At 42.4% G+C, this 19,529-nt stretch overlaps 1 protein-coding gene across 3 annotated transcripts in view; it reads right to left on the bottom strand.

Annotated features, from left to right (window-relative positions):
- Positions 1-17,194, bottom strand: part of NEK6 (NIMA related kinase 6) — a 130,353-nt gene extending 113,159 nt beyond the window's left edge. For 2 of the 3 annotated variants that reach the window (XR_011167332.1, XM_069082782.1), the window contains exon 1: positions 17,046-17,193. The gene's annotated coding sequence lies outside the window, so the exon portion shown is untranslated. Of the gene's footprint in view, positions 1-17,045 lie in introns of all 3 variants that reach the window. The other variant, XM_069082784.1, reaches the window with a different exon arrangement.
- Between the last annotated feature and the right edge of the window lie 2,335 nt (positions 17,195-19,529).

The following is a 19,529-nucleotide window of genomic DNA, read 5'->3' on the forward strand; positions in this document are numbered from 1 at the left end:
CTCTATTGGATTACATACATCTGGTGGCAAAAACTGAGTCCAATAATAATAGCTGCTCACATTTCTATAGCGCTTTACTGTTCACATACCGCTTCACAAGAAACCTGTGAGAAAAGTGGCACAAATAACCCATATATACAAAAATGTTTATAGCAGCTCTTTTTGTGGTGGCAAAGAACTGGAATTAAGGGGGTGCCCATCAATTAGGGAATGGCTGAACATGTTGTGGTATAGGCACATTATGGAATACTACTGTGCTATAAGAAACAAGGAGCAGGCGGTCTTCATATTTACCTGGAGAGGCTTATATGAACTGATGCTGAGTGAGAAGAGTAGAACCAGGAGAAATCTGTACACAATTACAGACATAACGTATGTGTGATGACCAATTCTGATAGACTGGACTCTTCTCAGCAATGCTCCGATATAAGTCAATCCCAAAAGACTCATGATGGAGAGAAATGTCTACATCCAGAAAAAGAACTAGAAAGAACCGAGTTTATATCCAGATGGAAGCAAAATACCTGATCTTTTTCCTTTTCTTGTTTGGTTTTATGTCCTCTTTACCATTTTTCATTCCATCTGATACAATCTGTCTTTATAACCTGACTAATGTATAATATGAAAGTATTTACAGATCCTATACTTGATTATATGCCGCCATGGAGGGTAGGGGAGGGAGGGGGACAAAATGTGAAATTCAAGGAATTGTGGAATTGAATCCTGTAAACTAAAAGTAAACAAACAAATTAATTTTAAAAAATTAGACTAGGGACTTCTATAGTTTGGATGAGGGTTAGGGGAAGGGCTAGAGATAGTAAGAGCTTTTACTGGACAATCATTTTTCCTCTTAGCCATATTCTATTGGATTTATCTGATTTTCAAAAAGTACATAAATAAAATAAAATATGTTCTGTTACTTAGTAAAAAAAAAAGTGGCACAAATATTAATACCCTTATTTTAATTACTCAACAGGCATTTATCAAGCACCAAAAAATACCAAATAATGAGGATACAAAGAAATGCCTTGCCCTCTAGAAGCTTACAGTATACGGAGAGGCAACATCTAAAAAACTACATACATATCAGTATATAAACAGGGTAGTAATCTCTGAAGGCATTAGCTAGCCATCTTGAAAGAAGCCAGGGAAGCCAGGAGGCAGTGACAAGGATGGAGAACATTTTGGGAGTAGGGGACAACCAGGGCAAAGGCATATGGGGACAGATGTTCCTCACTTTTGAGAAACAGCAAGTAAGCCAATATATCTGGATTGTATAGCACATGGAGGGAAATAAAATATAAAAAAGAACGAAGTGTAGGAGGAGACTAGGTTGTCACACGTTTTAACAGCCAAACAGAAGATCTTGTGTTTGATTTTGGATGTAACAGGGAGCCACTGGAGTTTATTGAGTGGGGGGCAGTGACAGGGTCAGACCTGTGCTCTAGAAAAATTACTTTGGTGGCTGAGAATGGATTGAAGTGGGGTGAGCCTTGAGTCATGGAGACCAACTAGAAAGATATTGTGAAACAGAAGGCTCAGAAAAGTGAGATGATTCTCTCAATGTCATGCAGCTATTAAATATTAGAGCCAGAGTTCAAACCCCATTCTCTAAAACATTAGAAGATGATGTATTAGAGCTGTGAGAGATCTTACCCAGTACAAGCCACTTTGTATGACCATCTCATTTTACAGAGGAAGAAAGTGTTGCTCAGAGGTTAAGTGACTTGTACAAGATCACAAAATGAAGAAATATCAGGGCTAGATCTCAGATCTTTTTATTCCTAGCCCAGAATTCTCTGTAGGATTTTTTCCATAGTAGTAGTTAAATAAATATTTGTTGAATATGTAGTCTTGAACTGTAACATCAAAGAGTGTAGTCTGTAAGCCTGTGTTCTGTATCCTACAGATTCATGGGGCTAGATATCATCTACCAAAGAATATGAGACATGAAATCAGAAGACCTGTGTGCAAATCTTGCACCATACTCTCTGAGTCTCAGTTTTACTATCAAATGTAAAATGGAACTACCCACCTCACAGAATGTTCTAAGTAAAGGGCTGTGTCAACATTAATGGATTACAAAAATGTGAGTCACTTTTATTCTGCTATCCCTATATCAATAACTAGTCTTAAGTCCGGGGTTCAAGCAAGACAAACAGATAGGTGCAGCTGAGCTCCTGAACACACTCAGCAGGCTACGAGTCCTCCAGAACACAGACTTTCATCTAAGCTTCAGGTGCCTAAGGAAGTGCCTTTCTCTTCTCTTCTCTCCCTCTATCTCCATTTTTCTGTCTCTCTCTCAATTTTTCTCTCCCCACCTTTTTCTCAGTCCCTCTTTCTTGTCTTCTCTCTCTCTCTCTCATTCCTTCTCTCCCTCTCAGAACTAGGAAGACACTTGGCTGAGCTCAGTAGCTGGAGAGGGGAAAACACTGGAGCCTTTGCCAGGAACAAGGCAGCTTCTGTTCCCATCCCTGATGTGTCCCCTCCCAGCAGAGATGAGCAAGCAGACGGGTCAGGCAGCCAGACAGAATCATCCCAAATATCCTACATCCGTTTTTCTTGTCATCGATTGAAAGGCTCCATTTCACAAATGAGACATGTGTGACAGACGTCCTACACCCTGTAACAGTGCAAGCTGTCCCCTAGAGATGCATATTGTTGAAGCAAGGCTTGCCTAGGAATGAGGAGACCCATGTTCTAGCCACTGGCCCCCTGAGTAATCTTGGGCAAGTCATTCCTCCTCTTTGGGGCTCATTTTCTCTGCTTATAAATGAGGGGATTTAACTAGATGATTTCTGAGGTCCCTTCCAGTTCTAATACTGTGTGCTCTGACATCCTGTATCCTAAGGCCCCTCCCAGGTCTAACATTCTATGGTAAGGGTTCTTAATCTGGGGTCTGTAGAACCCCAAGTGATTTGTGGATAGATTTTAGAATATATATGAAACCGGACTGGGGCGGGGCGGGGGGGAAATCAAATCATTATTTTCACTAACCTCTAACTGAAATGTAGCATTTCCTCCAATATTATTCTGAGGCTTTCCCAGACCACCAAACTCTTGTTCTCTGGTGATTCTCCAGGCTCTAAGTTTCAGGCTTGAGGAGTCAGAGAGTGTCAATATGCTGGTGAAGTCCAAAGTTCCCCTGCCACCTGTTGTGCATTCATCCTGAGAGGATCACTGTCCTGATTATTTGGTCTTTGACCCTTGTAATTTAAGAAAGCATGGAGCCAAATGGATATGATTTCCAATGCAGTCTCTTTTCGTAAAGAATTGAGGGAATCAAATTGAGGGCAGCATTCTTTGAGGTAAGGACTATGAGAACAGAGAAGAGAGGAGAGAAATACCACCACACATCCATAGTCTGCCCAGAGGCAGGAACCCCAACTGCTATCCAGGAGTGATGTCCTGAGAAACTGTCCTGAGAGACCAGGCAGGAGAGAGAGAAGTTAGCAGTTAGCAGGCATCACTCACCCTCCCACCACGTCCCAGACTTTTCTCTCCTCATCACAGCTATCTCCTAGACCTACAACAGTAGCCGACTGGGTACCCACAAATTGGTACGGACAACTTTCCATCCAATTTCCCAGCCAGATATGATGCACCTGTGGAGTGTGTATGAGTTAACAAGCATTTATTCAGTGCTTACTGTTTGCTGGGCATAGTGCTAATCACTGGGGATATGAAGATATACACACACACACACACACACACACACACACACACACACACACACAAAAGTCCCTGCTGTCAGTGAGTGTGGGAGATATTATACAAATTATTATATAAATAAAATAACCTGCAAGATATATACTAAGTGGACAGAAGACTGTATGTTCTCAAAAGTAGATCAAGAAAAACAAAGTGCTTCTGAAGCTTGGAATCATAATGACAATAATGCTACACTAGCTAGAGAGGGTTATAGTTTACAAAGCGCTTTGTTCACAGCAGCTTTGGGAGGTAAGTAGTCCATTAACAGACACCTATTAAGTGTTTACTAGACGCTGTGCTAAGCAATGGGAATGCTTGTTATTGAGTTGTTTCAGTCATGTCCAACTCTCCACGACTCCATTTGGGGTTTTCTTGGCAAAGATAATGAAGTGATTTGCCATTTCCTTCTCTAGCTCATTTTACAGATGCGGAAACTGAGGCAAGCAGAGTTAAGTGACTTGCCCAGGGTCACACACCTAGAAAGTATCTAAGGCTGAATTTGAACTCAGGTCTTCCTGACTTCAGGCGCAGCACTCTATCCACTGTGCTACCTAGCTGCACTAAAGGCAATGAAGAGAAAGTTAAAAACAGGTCCCTACCCTCAAGGAATTCATAGTAAGGAAACTAAGAGGCAGAGGTGAGGTAGCCCAGCATTCCAGGCTTAGGGGACAGGCAGTACAAAGGCTTGGGAATAGCAGATAAATCACCAAGGCTAGATTATAGAGTGTGTATGAAGGAGAATAAAGTGTGGAAAATGTAAGTATTACTATTTCCATTTTGCAGATGAAGAAACTGAGGCTCTCCTTCTATCCAGTCGATTATATTCTCAAGATGCCCTCATGCAAGGGAGAGCTCATTTATTAGAAAGAAAAAGAGGAAAGGGAAATGAGGAATGAGAGATTTGATATGCTTTCCTAATTCATCGTGATGCTTATCAATGTGTGATTCTCTATACTAGAGGGTCAAACAGCAGGACCGACTTAAAAAGTAACTGGGAAATACTGAACAAAATAAAGAAAAACACAGTAAAATATCGGTATTATTCATTTGTATTTTTCCAAGTCAATATGCAGCCTGTGGGGAGAAATGTATTTCTAGCTGAATTTGACCCCACTGTTCCAGACAATGTCTTCACATGCAACTATGTCACTGTGGAGTAGATGGCTGTGTGAAAGAGATTACCGATTTTAAATCTTAGATTAGGAATCCTGTTATCAGACATGATATGACAAATTCATTCACTTCTTCTGGGCACCAATCATAACGACTTTCATAGATTTCTCTTCCCCAACTGTCATGTAGAATTAGTTCATAAATATTTCAGTCAGATGTCATCTGATTATTAGAACATATCATTACAGCACTTCTACACATTGGCTTCTTTTTCATTTAAGGGTCTCACATTCTGTTGCAAAATGCTGACCCTCTACAGGGCAAAGGGCTGGTTTGAGCTCCCCCAAAGTGCGAATGTGAAGCTTTCATTGTATAGATTTCCAAATTCAGTTCCTTGTTCTAGTCAACTTTCTTTTAGGTGATAATATGAAGGGAGCTAGAAGTTTCTAAAGAGAAAACTTAGAAAAACACAAATGTTAGAGCTGGAAGGGCCCTTAGAACACAGGACATTAACGGAAAGGTATCTCAGATCATAAGACATGAGAACAGAACAGATCCTCAGAGCACACACTATGAGCAGAGCTGTATCAAGCAATCTAGGGGCTAGAAGCAAGGGATACCAAAGATGTCCTCCAACCAACCTTATGGAAATCATCTCTGGGGAAGTTGTCACTGTAGAGTAAGAGCAGAAAGAAATTCACCTGGGGTGTAAAGGTGTGGGGATTGGGGTCCTAGAAAATCAACTGCTACCTGGTAGCTTCCTATTTTCACTGATTACTCTTGCTAAGAAGCATCTTGGTTCATCATTCTTGCTAAGAACATTATTCATGCTAAGAGGCATCATGGTATAATGGACAGAGAGCTGGCCTTGGAGCCAGGAAGATTTGGATTCAGGTTTCACCTCTAACATACACCACCTAGGTGAAGCTGAGCAAGTCACAACTCCTCAGTGTTAGACTATAAACTGCAGGAAAAGGTTCCAACCTGCATTGGTACAGGGAATTTTCTTATCTGCAAGTTCCCTATACAAGCGGCATCATAGGTCCAAACTCTATCTTACCCTATTCTTGCTTTTGTCATTGTTCAGTGTGTTTCATATCCGACTGCTTTTTGACCCCATTTGGGGTTTTCCAGATTTGCCATTTTCTTCTCCAGCTCATTCTGCAGATGAGGAAATGGAGGCGAGCAGGGATAAGTGACTAGCCCAGGGTCACGCAGCTATTAAGAGTCTGAGGGCAGATTTTAACTTAGGAAGATAAGTCTTCCTTATTCCGGGCCTGGCACTCTATGCACTGAGCCACGTAGCTGCCCAATTTCTTGCTAAATAGGTGCTAATATGAGAACATAGAATGTTAGTTCTTAAGGGACCCTAGAGACAATCTAGTTCAACAGCCTCATTTTATAGATGAAGAATGAAGGTTAAAGTGACTTGCCAATAGCACAAAGTAAGTAAGTAGCAGAGCCAGAATTAGGACCTGGATCCACGAAATCTAGTAGAGAACTTTCTACTCTCCCATGTGGCTTCTATTCCACCTGATGAGGTCAATGTCCCACTAAGCTTAAAAACAACATGACACAGTGATTGGCAATGACTCTCCATGGGTCTAAGACCAGGATATATCTCACGGAAACTTCAAACAAACTGTAATCTTTTGTGACAGCCTGACGCAGGACATTTCTAAATCAAAGAATCTGGTGAAACAGTGAAGCGCCAAGGTGTCAAACACACATCCTGATGGGGCCCCCAATACTCTTCTAGCCTCTGAACCAGATTAAAATATAACCGGGGAAACACAATACAAAAAAAAATACAACGAAACACAGATAATATTACTTCTAAAAACAGTCAATATGCAATCCACAGGGACCCTTACGTACTGATTAGTTGCTCCCATTTTTTTTTAATTTTGATATCGAGAATTTCCTCCACAAGAACTGCTGAGCTCTCCCTGTTTCACCTTTACTCACCCAAGATTTGCCTCCTCTGAGCATTAGCTTAAAGACAGTGTACATACACACATGCAGCAATTATATACATACATATACAGAGGGAGATATACCCTGTAACTATGTACATACACACACAGATAACATGACTTAGTGGATAGAGGACTAGCCTTGGATTCAAGAAAATCTGAGTTCAAATTCAGCTTCTGACACACGAGTGGAATTCCTTACAAGGATGAAATTGAAGGTCTCGTATGTATATATAGTATGAATTAGTGAAATTTATTAAGCACCTATCATGCTAGGCACTTGTGATACAAAAATGAAAATAGCATGTGCCCTTAAGAAATTAAAATTCTATGAATAAATTAATGTCCTTTATATGAGTATTTCTACATGGACGTCTGGTTGTTCCTGGGGACATAAGTATGTCCTGTGTTCTAATATTCTATGCTCTAAAATAGCTTCCTTCTCTGACAGTTTTTCTCCCTGCAGTGACTTGCCTCTTCACCTCTGATACTTGTGTGTGCCCATTAACTCTCAACCATCACCTTTTTCATGAAGTCTTCCCTGATTTCCCATCCCCCAGTCAAAAAGAACATTCTCCCTCAGATCTCACAGAGCACACAGCTCTCTAAGGCACAGAGTAAATATTTCCATAATGTGAGTTTGTGTCAACATCCCCTTACTTGTAAACTCCATGAGGACAATGACCAGGTCCTATTATTCACCATCCAGCAGAGTGGTCTGCACAGAATAAGTAGATACTTACTAAATGCCTGAACAGAACTGCATTATTCCAGCTGTACTCTTCATACCTATTGTGAATATAGTATTTCTGTGAGAGAAGGTTTTTGGGATTATTTCTGCCAGTTTTGAGACGGAGGAAGCTTTGGAAAGGAGACAAGAGGACTTTTCACCTAGTCATGCTGCCCCCCCTTCCCCTGCACCCCCCATCTGTGACAGACAGCTGCTCACAGGTCCCAACCTCTGATTATGCCAGACTCTTCAAGGAGCAGTGAACTACAGCAAACACTGTGTAAATAATTAACAAAACATCTGCCTCCTGAATTAAGTACTGTTACTAAGGTTAGTTGTATACCCAGGGACTCCAGTCTCTCTGAGAGCACTCATCTTCAAATTTTAAAGTCCCACCTTTTTTTTTTTAAAGAAGTGAAGGGGACAAAGGCAAAATAGCTCATTTCTATACTTCCCCTCCTCCCCCCAAGGATACTGTGGGGACTTTGAGAGTGTCTAGACATTTACATTCTGCCTCTTACCAAGCAGCTGCTGTCTTGTTCCTCTCTATTTTGGGGAAGGCAATTTAGGAAGAATTAGTGGCATCTGGATCCAGTTTGGGGCCTAAATGCAGATGCCCTTGGTCACCCTTCACACACCTCAAGTAAGACAGAGCCTGGTTTAAGTTTTAAAGATGAAGCCAATGATCAGAAAGTCCACAAGCCTGAGAATCAGGAAATCTTGATATAAGTCTAGACTCTGCCCTTTCCTAGTTTTGTGACCCTAGATAGTCAATTAAGTCCCTGAGCCTCAATTTCCTAATCTGTAAAACTAGGGGATTGTACAAAATGATTTCTAAAGTCTCTTACACCCAAGGTGTCAAACATGAGGCCTCCTGAGTACAGACTGAATCAGATGAAAATATAATTGGGAAATATTTAACAAAACAAATAAAAATCAATAAAACATATAAAGCATTACGTTTTAAAACTAAGTCACTCTGCAGCCTACAGAGATCCATATGTACAGCTCAATGGCCCTCATTTCTATTTGAGTTTGACACCATGGTCCTAATAGATGCATATGCTGAGTTTAAAGGAATTTGGGATAGAGAATGTTAGGGATGGAAGGGCCTTAGAACATAATGTTAGGGCAAAAGCTAAAGTCCCTTTACAGCTCTAAACAATGCACAGAATGTTAAGAGCTCAAAAGAATTTAGAAAATAGAATGTCAGACCTGGAAAGAATCTTATAACATAGAATATCCAAAACTTTTAACATAAAGTTATCTGGAAAGGACCTTAGACCATAAAATGTTAGAACAAAAAGTGTTAGAGCTGGACAGGATGATTTAATATATTATTATTCACTGGGATAAACAACAACAAGCCCTGTGGACACATACAGGGAATGACTAGATGTGGGCTCAGCATTGGAAATACACAAACTTAGGTCTGCCATGTCTGCCAATTTCCACGTTGGTGTGATGTGAACAGACGAGGCTACTCCCCAGTGCCCCCCCCCGATTCATTTCTGATAAGCCGGCTGCAGGCAGTGATGATAGGGGACAATTCCTCCGGCTCTTCTCTTTGGAGCGCCACAGGGAGCCATGCGTCACCTCTGCTGTTACAGGGAATCGAGCACTCAATGGATTCAGAAACCCAGCTCATTTGCAAACACAGTCTGTGCCCTGGTTCACTGAAAAGAAATCTGAGGCCCAGAGAGGTTCTGTCACTTGTCCAAAGTCACCCAGGTAGTATAAGGCAGAGAGGAGATTCAAAGTCAAGCATTTCGGTTCTAAAGCCAACTCCCTTTCCTTTCTATATTGAGCTGCCTTTAGATATTATACCATCCTTGCTGGACCTCCCGGACAACACACATCCTTTATTCCAAGAATTCTTCACCTTCTGCTGTGTCATGGACCCCTCTGGCAATCTGATGAAGCCTATGGTGAAGATTTCTTGGAATAATGCCTTTAAAAGCACAAAATAAAACACAAAAGGATTACCAAGGAAAGTAATGCTGAAATGTGATTATCAAAACATTCCAAAAACAAATTCACAGACCCCAGATTAAGAATCCTTGTTCCAGCCTAACCTCTCAAAGCTGAAAACAACAAGAGGCATTAATGATGCTTTATCATGTGCCAGTCCCTGGCTTCAAGAAATTTACATTTTACTGTCTCATTTCATCCTCATAAGGTTGCTGTAAGGACTAAATGCAACGATATATGTAAAACATTTCATAAATGCAACATGAATTATTATTATTGTTAATATTGTTGTTATTATTATTATTATTATTATTATTACAAAAATCCTGTAGGACAACATGGCAATCCAACAGAATTTTGCTCTTTGAGAACAGAATCAGTTTCATTTTTATACTTTTATCCCCAGCACCTAGAATAAAGCCTGGCACACAGTAGGAGCTCAATAAGCATTTGCTGATTATCCCTATTTTACTACCACTATCGACGATTATGATGATGATGATGACAATTCAAAAATTTACAAAAGGCTTCACAGATCATAGGTGGCAGAGCTAAAATTAAAAACCAAATCTCCTGACCTAGTCCCGGGTTTTCTGCTATACCTCAGAGCTTGTGGAAAAAGAAGGCAAAGCTCATGACAACTTCTTCAGAGCCTGGAATGAGGTGGGTGGGTGTGTTTGTTTTCACACCAGAAGCCCCATTAGAGAGACAGATGTCGAATTGCTAGATCATGCCCCAAGTTCATTTTTCCAAATTTAATGTCACAGGAAATTACCCTAACGACTGACTGTAGCATGTAAATCCTGCTAATCTGTGTCTGGCAGCCAGGCACAAGAATGCTGCTTAATTCAGACCTAGCCAAATCACAGGATTGTGTTTACGTCACTAAATTCAGACAGGAAAGGCTGAAGTCATCTACCTTTAGTTTTCTTTTCTTTTCTTTGAACTAACATTTTTTTTCCATGAACGAATCTCATTGCTCTCTAAGATGACAGAATGAGGGGAGGCAGCCAGGTGCTAAAGGTATAGGTGAGTTTTCCTCTATAGTTTAGCCTTCTCATTAATCAAGCACATACACTCACAGATACATACATGGTGCCCAGATGCCTCCTGGCAGGCCAGGAGTCATTCCAGAAATGCTTTCAGTCCACAAAGTCACAGAATCTCAGAGTCACAAGGGTCCTGGGAACACAGAACACTGGAGCGGAAAACATGGAACATTTGCACAGAAAGGTACCTTGGAACACAGAATGTGAAGATACAACATGCCACATGTAAAAGGGTCTTAGAGGGAACATAGTCCAAACTCCTCAACTTATAGCTAAGGAAACTGAAGCCCAGAGAGAAGGGAAGTGACTTAAAGTGACAGAGAGAGAACATTTGAATAGCAGAGCTAGGACTAAAGCCCAGGTCTCTTAACTCCATTCCAGTTTTCCTCAGAACACAGAACGTCAAAGTTAGAAGGACCTTTAAAACATAGAATCTGGTCAGGTCTGAAAGGAACCTTTAACACCCCAGTGATAATGGCCCAAGAGAGTTCTGTGGCATGTGTGTGCATCTTTTTTAAGGATGGCATCAGGATAAAAGATAAAAGATGAAAATAAGGACTATTTTTACCTCCCCAAATCACAGGCCAGACGGGAAAGAATCAATCAATGCCAGAAATGTGGCTGTGCCTTCCTGCAAGATCTATTATTTCACACCTTAAATTAGTGTATCTCAAAGCAATTTGCAAATGTTCGTCAATTTGCAGAATATACTTATGAGGGAGAGAAATACCTTTTCCACTTAACAGCAAAAGAAACTTTAAGAGAGGCTTGAAAACAAAATGCAAAGCAAACTTCTTACAAGAGTAATAAGTTAAGACATGAACAAACAAGAGACACATCGAGGCAGTGAAAAGAGCCCAGGACTGGTACTCAAGAGACCTAGATTCTTGTCCCAGCTCGGACACTAGCTCATAGGTAAAATTTAGGACTGGAGAGGGGCTTAAATCATCTCAGCCAATCAAGCCATCTTAGAGATACAAGTATTTATTAAGTATTCTCTCTCTGTTGAGAAAGAGAAGATACAAAGATTAGCGGAGAAATGGGTCCTGAGGTCCAGAGAGATTTGCCTGAGGTCATCTAAGTATTATGCAGCAGAGCTGGTATTCAACCCCAGGGAGTGATCCCAAATCCAACATACTGTCACTACATGCCACTACCCCAACAGTTCCATCCCTTCTAAAAGGTTGTACGTAGGGCCAATGTTACAGAATCAGACAATTTCTAATCTAGAAGGAATTTTAAAATATAGAATGTTGGGACACAGAATATAAAATGTCAATGCTTGAAGGGGCCTTAAAATACTGAATGTATGAACATAGAACACAAAATGTTTGAACTCTGAAATACAGAATGTTAAAACTTGGAAGGAACCTTAGAACACAGAATGTTAGGAACAAAATGACTCAAGAGATTATTTGGTCTGGCTTCTGCATCATACATTCAAACAGGAGCTGAAGGAAGTTATTTGCATAGGAGAATTTGAACCTACCCTTCTGAGTCTCAGTCCAAGTCTCTTTCCACTATATTATCAGTCAATTGAGTTTACAACTATACATTTATTGTTTACTTGTGTCTGACTCTTTGTAACCCCATTTGGGGTTTTCTTGGCAAAGATACAGGAGTGGTTTGTCATTTCCTTCTCCAGATCATACAGAGGTTGAACCTAGGCGAAAAGGTAAGTGACTTGCCCAGGGTCACACAACTAGTAAGTGTATAAGGTTGGATTTGAACTCAAGATGAGTCTTCCTAACCCAAGGCCCAGCACTCTATCCACTGGGCCACCTAGCTTCCCCAAGTATTTATAAAGCACTTCCCAAACATCTAATATACAAATACAAAAGTGAAGGGTCCTGCACTCAAGAAGTTTACATTCTAAATGGGAAAACAATATATTGCTACACAGATACATACAAGATACATGTAAAGTAGATACAAGGTAACCTTGGAAGGAAAAGCAACAGCAGCTGGGGGGATTGAAAGACCTCCTGCAGAACATAGACCTTGAGCTGGGGCTCGAAGGCAACCTTGGATTATAGGAGCCAGAAGTGATAAGGCAAAGTATTGCAGGAAGACAGCTAGTACAAAGAAATGGAAACAGGAGATCCAGTGTCATGTGAGAGGATCAGCAAGGAGTCCAGTATGGCTGAACTGTATGTAGCATGTATGGGGAGATGTGGGGGGGTGGGTAGGGGATAATATTTAAGAAGTCTGGCAAGGTAAGATGAGACCAAGATATGAGATGCAATTAGTCAACTATCCAATGCAAGAATGTCTATTTGATCCTGGAGGTAACAGGGAGACATTGAAGTTAAGTGAGTAGAGTGACATGACTAATATGTTGTTTATTTATCCTACGTTCTAAAGTGCTTTTCAGCTCTAAAACTGAATTTGAAGGCCACTTCCATTATATTGTTAGACTCTAAAAATCACAGGTGATTGATGGCAAAGAATACAAAATGTTTTATGTCTTCTTACAGGAAAATAACTTCACTGGTCTAATCTTCAAAATATCTATCTGAAACCTTCCCAAGCAGATGTAGCTAACTCAGTATCTACCAATCAGGTCTTGGCTAAGAGTTTCTCCAGAAATCTATCTCATGCCCCCCACAAAACTAGTAAGAGAGTGGGCTTGCAATTCAAAGAGTTCCATGCCTAAAGGCTGGCATTGTGGTATTATCCTCAAGTCACTTCCCAGCTCAGAGAGAAATAAAGAAATGGAGTGGGGCAGAGGAGAAAGGCTTGAGGCAGCCTTGTTCCTCGTTGCTCCTCAGGGATTATTTTTTTAAACTCATTTTCAGTCATTTCCAAAGCTGACGGGACCACAGAGCTTCACAAACCACGGAGAGCATTCCAACCTCCTGTGCCTTTTCTTCTGGGAAGTTGGGCAAGAACCTTCCCAAACCTTTGCCAGTGAGGATCTCTGCCAGGGAGTGACTCATTCTACCCCTCCCCAGAGTTGTATTTTATTTGGGGGGAATGAAGACAGACTGTGCCATGATGGAGGAGGTGGAGTTTCCAACAAACACAGAAGTGTTGTGTGTAGTGGGTCAGTGGGGGGGAGGGTAGTTGGTTTTGTTGGTTTGTTTTTTTTTTAAGGGAATTGGGCTATTTTTTTTAGGATGATATGGAACACTTGCTTCACATTCTTTGGAATCAATCATCTGTGATTTAGAGAATCAAAGAGTAGAAGGGCCCTTAGAACACAGAATGTTAGAGCTTTTTGTTTATTTTTTTTTAAACGACTTACAATCATGGTATACGAGATGGAAGAACTTTACAGTTCATCTGATCCAAAGTGATTCATGAGGCAACTGAGGACCAGAAAGAGGAAATAACTTGATCATAGGATCATAGATACAGGTTAGGAAGGGACTTTGGAGGTCATAAACTTCTGCCCATTTGTTTTAGAGATGAAGAAACTAACTTGTCACAGACAAGTTAAATGATGTGCCCAGAGTCACAGAGCTAGTAAGTACTTGAGATGGGATTCATCCTGACTCTAAGTCTAGTGCCCTAGCCACTATAGTTCAGTGGTCTGGGAACCTCTGCAAGTCTCTGAGACCCTTCCAGGGGGTCCATAAGGTCAAAATTATTTTCATAATGCCAAAGTGTTTCCATTTCTAATATGGTAAATATCTATAACTATAAACCACATAAACAAAAGCTCCATGGGGTAGATGAGGTCATCAGTAATTCTTTTAAGTGTGTAAAGGGGTCCTGAGACCAAAAAGATTGAGAATTAGTGGTCAATATTGTGCTCAAGGTCACAAAAGTATTAAATAGCAAACCCAAGTGCACTGACTACAAATTCAAGTCTCTTTCAAACTATGCCGTACAGCCAGTTGTACCAGGGGTTGAACTTCATACCCTCAGCTTCCTTAATTAGCCAAGACAGCATGCCTTCTTCCCCAACTGAAGATCCCAGAATTGAGAGCTGGTACCTTAGAAGCCATCTACTGTCCCAATCTTCTCATTCTTAAGAAAAGATAATTCAAGCTTTGGAAAGGGGAGGTGACTCATCTAAGGTCACAAAACCAAAGCTAGAACTCCTCATTCATCCTCTTTTCCTGCCTACAGTTGCTCTACAACAATAATTCTCCTTCCATCTGGGAAAATAGTTTTTAAAGAAGCCAGAGTCATCCATCTAAGCATACTGTGGCCCCATAAGGCAGTCCCATTTGTTTTTTAATTCAAGTATCACATTTGCATATGCAAAGTATCCCTCTCTCTCACATCAAGCCCTCTGCCTCTCATTACTTCTTCTGCCCTAATCCCCAATTCTGGAAGAGTCCAGTTTTGTTGTTTTTTATTTTTAAAGGAAGCTGAAACATTCCACTGTACAAAAACACAGGCAAACCAGACAACAGGTCATCTCAAAAGCAACAAGAGATCTGTGAGTAATAATAATATAACTTCAATAATTTTAGGTCCCATGATTACATCAGTGTGGGCACTCCCTCAGCTAATGTAGATCCAACATTTCTACCCCTCAGAAGCAGATTTCAAAACTTGTTGGAATCAAAACACATCACCTGCTGGCCAACCTTCTGGCAGTTCTACCACTAAACGATGGGGACAATTTTATACCACTTTGTAGAGTTTCCAATCTGTTATCTCATTTGGTCCTCACATCCTTATAAGGGACCTAGCAGAAGGATTATAATTTCCCATTTTACAAATGAAGACTCTGAGGTGTCCCAAGTGACATCCCCTAGGTAACAAAGTTAGTTAAATGGCAGTGTTGGGACTTGAACCCTAAGCAATACCATGGGTACTGCTTCCCAAAAGTTGGACAATGAACGTATAGAAAAGTTATCCAGTTTTTATGGCTCCATCTATAAGTAATGCATTCTGGTGTAATGAAAAGAGCCCTAGATTAGAGCCAGAGGATCAGGGTTCAAGTCCTACTTAAACCACTTACTGACTGTATGACTTTGTTAAAAAAAAAAAAAGGAGCTGGTTGGCCTAGATGACTGCTAAGTTTTCTTCAAATTCTAATATTCTATGTTCTAAAGGCAATTCACATTTCTATAGCAAAGCAATTTACAAAGCACTTTCTTGACAACTCTGCTAGCAGCCAGAGTGAGTTTTTGATACCTATTTTACAGACTATACAAATGCAGATCAGAGAAGCTTATACAGGTCAGGTTAAAGTTCCATCCAAGGAAAGAAGGCCCAGGGAAAGATAATCTCCTCTCCCTGAGCCTAACATGTCCAACAAAGAGTCAAGGAGAAAAGGTCCACTAGGCCCCAGGTGATGATAGTGAACTGGGATGGGAGGGAAACAGATAGGTACTTGAGTATACATAAACCAGTCTATACCTCTGTCTGTGTGTCCCAGTGTCTTTATTTGTGTATATGTGTTTTATGTCTCAATGTGTTTCTTTGTGTTCAACTGTGACCATCATGGTATATACTTAAAGTCAAGAGCCATGGGTTCAAACTCAAGCTCTGACACCTACTAGTTGTGTTGTGACAATGGATAAAGTACTTCACCTCTCTGAACCAAATTTTCCACATCTCCAAAATGGGAATAATAACATTCACCCTACCCACCTCACAGACCTGTTTTGAGGAAAGCACATAGGAAAGGACATTGCATTAAAGCCCCAAGAGAAAATAGAGCCAGTTATAAATATCTACCTGTGTGAAACACAGTGTTTGTCTCTAAGTAGTGTGGGTCTGTGTGTTCCTCCCACCATGTCCCAAAGTCCCCTCCAAAGTTTACTTTTCACTGTTATTCTCTCATTTTTGGAGGAAAACAAAAGCCCACTCCTAGCTTCTCTTTCTGGGAACCTCCCCCCCCCCCCATTCCAGCACACACAGTAATGGGGCTGTGCACAGGAAGAGGAATCTTGGACTCTGCTCGGCCCGGAGCAGCTGGGAGCTGTAGGCACTAAGGGAAACTGGCTAATGGCCAAGCCCCTTCCCGCCTGGATGGAGGGAATGGGGACAACACATGGACGCTGAGACCCGGACACTCTCGCAAAGAAACGGACAGATACAGGCACACACTGAGACACAGACACAAGCAGGCACCGACCGACACAAATAGACACACAGTCAGACAACACACCAACAGACGGACAAACACCCACAAACAGACCCACACCAACAAATAGACCCACCAACACACGGCCAGGAACATGCACAAACCGACCCAGACACGCAGGAACACCCAGGCTCAGCCAGGGTCAAGTTCAGCCACCCCTCTGCCCCTCCACCGCCGCCGCCCCGCCCCCGGGGCTGACCGCCCAGGCTCAGGGTGCTTGGGGGGAGGGGGAGCTCAGAAGAGGGGCCCCTGGGGGAGGAGGGTCCCGGGCGCTGAGCCCTAGGGGTAAGGGGTGAAAATGGGGGAGGGGGCGCGGGGTTCTCCTGCTGCCCCAAGCCTGAGGCTTCTCCTCCGCCCCAGCTCCTTGCCCGGCCCCCAAGGACCTGGGGCTGCCCCTCCCCACTCTGCCCCCACCGGTCTCCCCAAGACCCCGGGGGCCTTACCGGCTCCTGCGAGCGAAGCGCGGTGCAGCCGGAGCCCCCGAGTCCCGGACGCAACTTATCCGCGCGGCCGCCACCACCAACTCCACAGCCGCCGCCGGGGCCGCGCACGCGCGCCCCCGCCTCCACCGCCGGGGCCGCGCCTGCCCCTCCGCGCGCTGTCTGCCACGCAGGCCTCCCGGGAGCGCGGCCCCGGGGCCCACGGGGACTGCGAGGGGGCGGGGAGCAAGCCCCGCCCTCCCCGGGCGGTCCCCCGGTCCGCCCTTTGTCCCCCTCCTCTCCGCCCTCCGCCTCCACCCGGGCCCCACCTTGCATCCCTTTCTTGCCAAGAGCCCCTCTCCCTGTCCAGCCCAGGGAGGTCAGCGACCTTGAATCGGTCACTTCCGTGGTCTAAGAGGAGCCTCAGTTACCTGATATGTGAAATGATAGGGCTTGTAAGATTCTCTTCTAAATAGCACGGCTTCATAGCTGTGTGGCCCGTGGGCAAGTCACAGAGCCTCTTTGGAGCCTCAGTTTCTTGAGCTATAAAATGGGGATAAGCTCATGGAGTGTATGTGAGGATGGTAGTTTTAAATCCAAGGTAAATATGAGCTGTTTTGACTATATTCAAGGTCCCTTCCATCTGCAACATTCCACATCCCTTCCAATTCTTTGTTCTACCTTTTTACTAAAAGATCTTTTGGGAGTAGAGGTCGATACAGTTCTATAGTGCCGTGAGGAAGGGAGTTTCCGTAACCCCCTCGAAACCTACACACACACACACACACACACACCAACAATTCTGTAAAATGAGTAAGTTAGTAACTTGTACTAGGGTGCCATTTTCCCCAAAAAAGAAAAAGAAAAAACAAATCCTGTCAAGATTACAAATTTCTGCCTGCTATTCCCCTCAGTCTAGGAGGGAAACCGGGAAGGATCAACTTGAACCTTTCTTACTTTTGTTTTTAACTCAGTGGGTTTTTTCCCCCAAGTTAGGAGATGAGTCACAGTGGAGCTTCTCTTTGCAATGTGGTGCTCAGAATTAGAATTGTAGTCCCACTACCATGGGAGGCTATAATTTTCCCTCCCACGGGAAGTCTCTATGTCAAGTATTTGAATGTGTCAGGGAGAAAGAGCTAACATTGTTCTCCCCTGAGGGTTTAAGAATTAAAGGACTCATGATTTTATTATTTCATCCTTTGAAAGAACAGATGGAGAGTGAATAAGGGAGATCATACAAGAGGTTCTCAGCACAGAACTTTCCTATCCAGGGTAGTAGGATTTTACTTAAGATCATATATGTTAATAAAATTCCTGGGATCTCATTAAGGGCTCCTGGGCTTACCACAGTGCCTGACACATAGTCTTGCTTAATGGTGTTGAATTGATTGATTATTGATTGATTGGTTTAGGTAGTGTGGTGTGGTGGAAGGAGCTGGCTGATACCCAAAGGTTACCTTGGGTTGCTACTTTCTAGTTATGTGGCCTTGGGTAAATTATTCTCCTCTCTGGGCATCAGTGTCCTCACATCTGCAAAGTGAGGATAATACTTTTGTACCCCTTGTCTGGGATCTCATAGCTAGCAAGCATTGGAGTAGGGCCTTGAATCCAAGTCTCCTGATGGCACAGTTAGAATTCTTTTCAATCTTAAAATTTTCAAGTGCTCAAGGGATCAGGCCACTTGGCTTCCTCCCTGCAGAAAAGGGCTGCAGAGAAAGGAGAACAAAAGAAGAAACAAATGTCTTCAGGGGAAAAGCCTAGTTGGTCTCTGTCCTTTCTTCTGAGGTTTGGGGTTTGGCATCATATTTTGTACTTGGGCCAGGTCAACCCACAAAATGAGTCTTCTAGAAACTTCAAATGAAATATAGGGTGTCAACATCTCTTTACCTCTTAAGAGAAACATTTGCATGAGCATCTTCTTGCTGTTCATGTATGAAACTGGCCCTGGATACAGCTGTAATTATCATCATCATCATCATCATCATCATCATCACCAGTCTGCTTGTCCACAACAATCCTGTGAGGAATTATTATTTCCATTTTGCAGATGAGAGACCAGAGGATCAGAGAGATAAAGTAATTTGTCCTAGGTCACAGAGCAGACAAAGGTCAGATCCAAGACTCAAACCCATACCTTTTGACTCCAAGCCCAGGGCAATTTCTACTATACCACACTCAATCTCTGAGGATCTCTGAGGGCTTAAAGAGGGTTCTCTCCTGGGCCTCAATGCCTGTACAGCATTGACTGTGCCAGGCAGCTCACTAGAGACAGTGATCGACAGAACAGATGGAAACTAAGAGGCCACCTGGTTTTAAAGCAAATTATATCATCAGTCCATCAATACAAAATCTAAAACATAAGGGAAGTGCTTAGAACAAAACGATGTGAATCTCATTTATCTTTTTCCCCCTCCCTCCTATCGTTTGTCAGGAAATCAGGAGGATTTTCCACTGGCAAAGTGGCATGCTTGGCTTTTCCCTCCCAAACCCCAGATCTAGAGCTTCTTA

This window comes from Petaurus breviceps, unplaced genomic scaffold (assembly GCF_028583685.1).
Source record: "Petaurus breviceps papuanus isolate PSGF00001 unplaced genomic scaffold, PetGlider_PUasm1.0 171, whole genome shotgun sequence".
In the NCBI taxonomy this organism is placed as follows: Eukaryota; Metazoa; Chordata; class Mammalia; order Diprotodontia; family Petauridae; genus Petaurus; species Petaurus breviceps.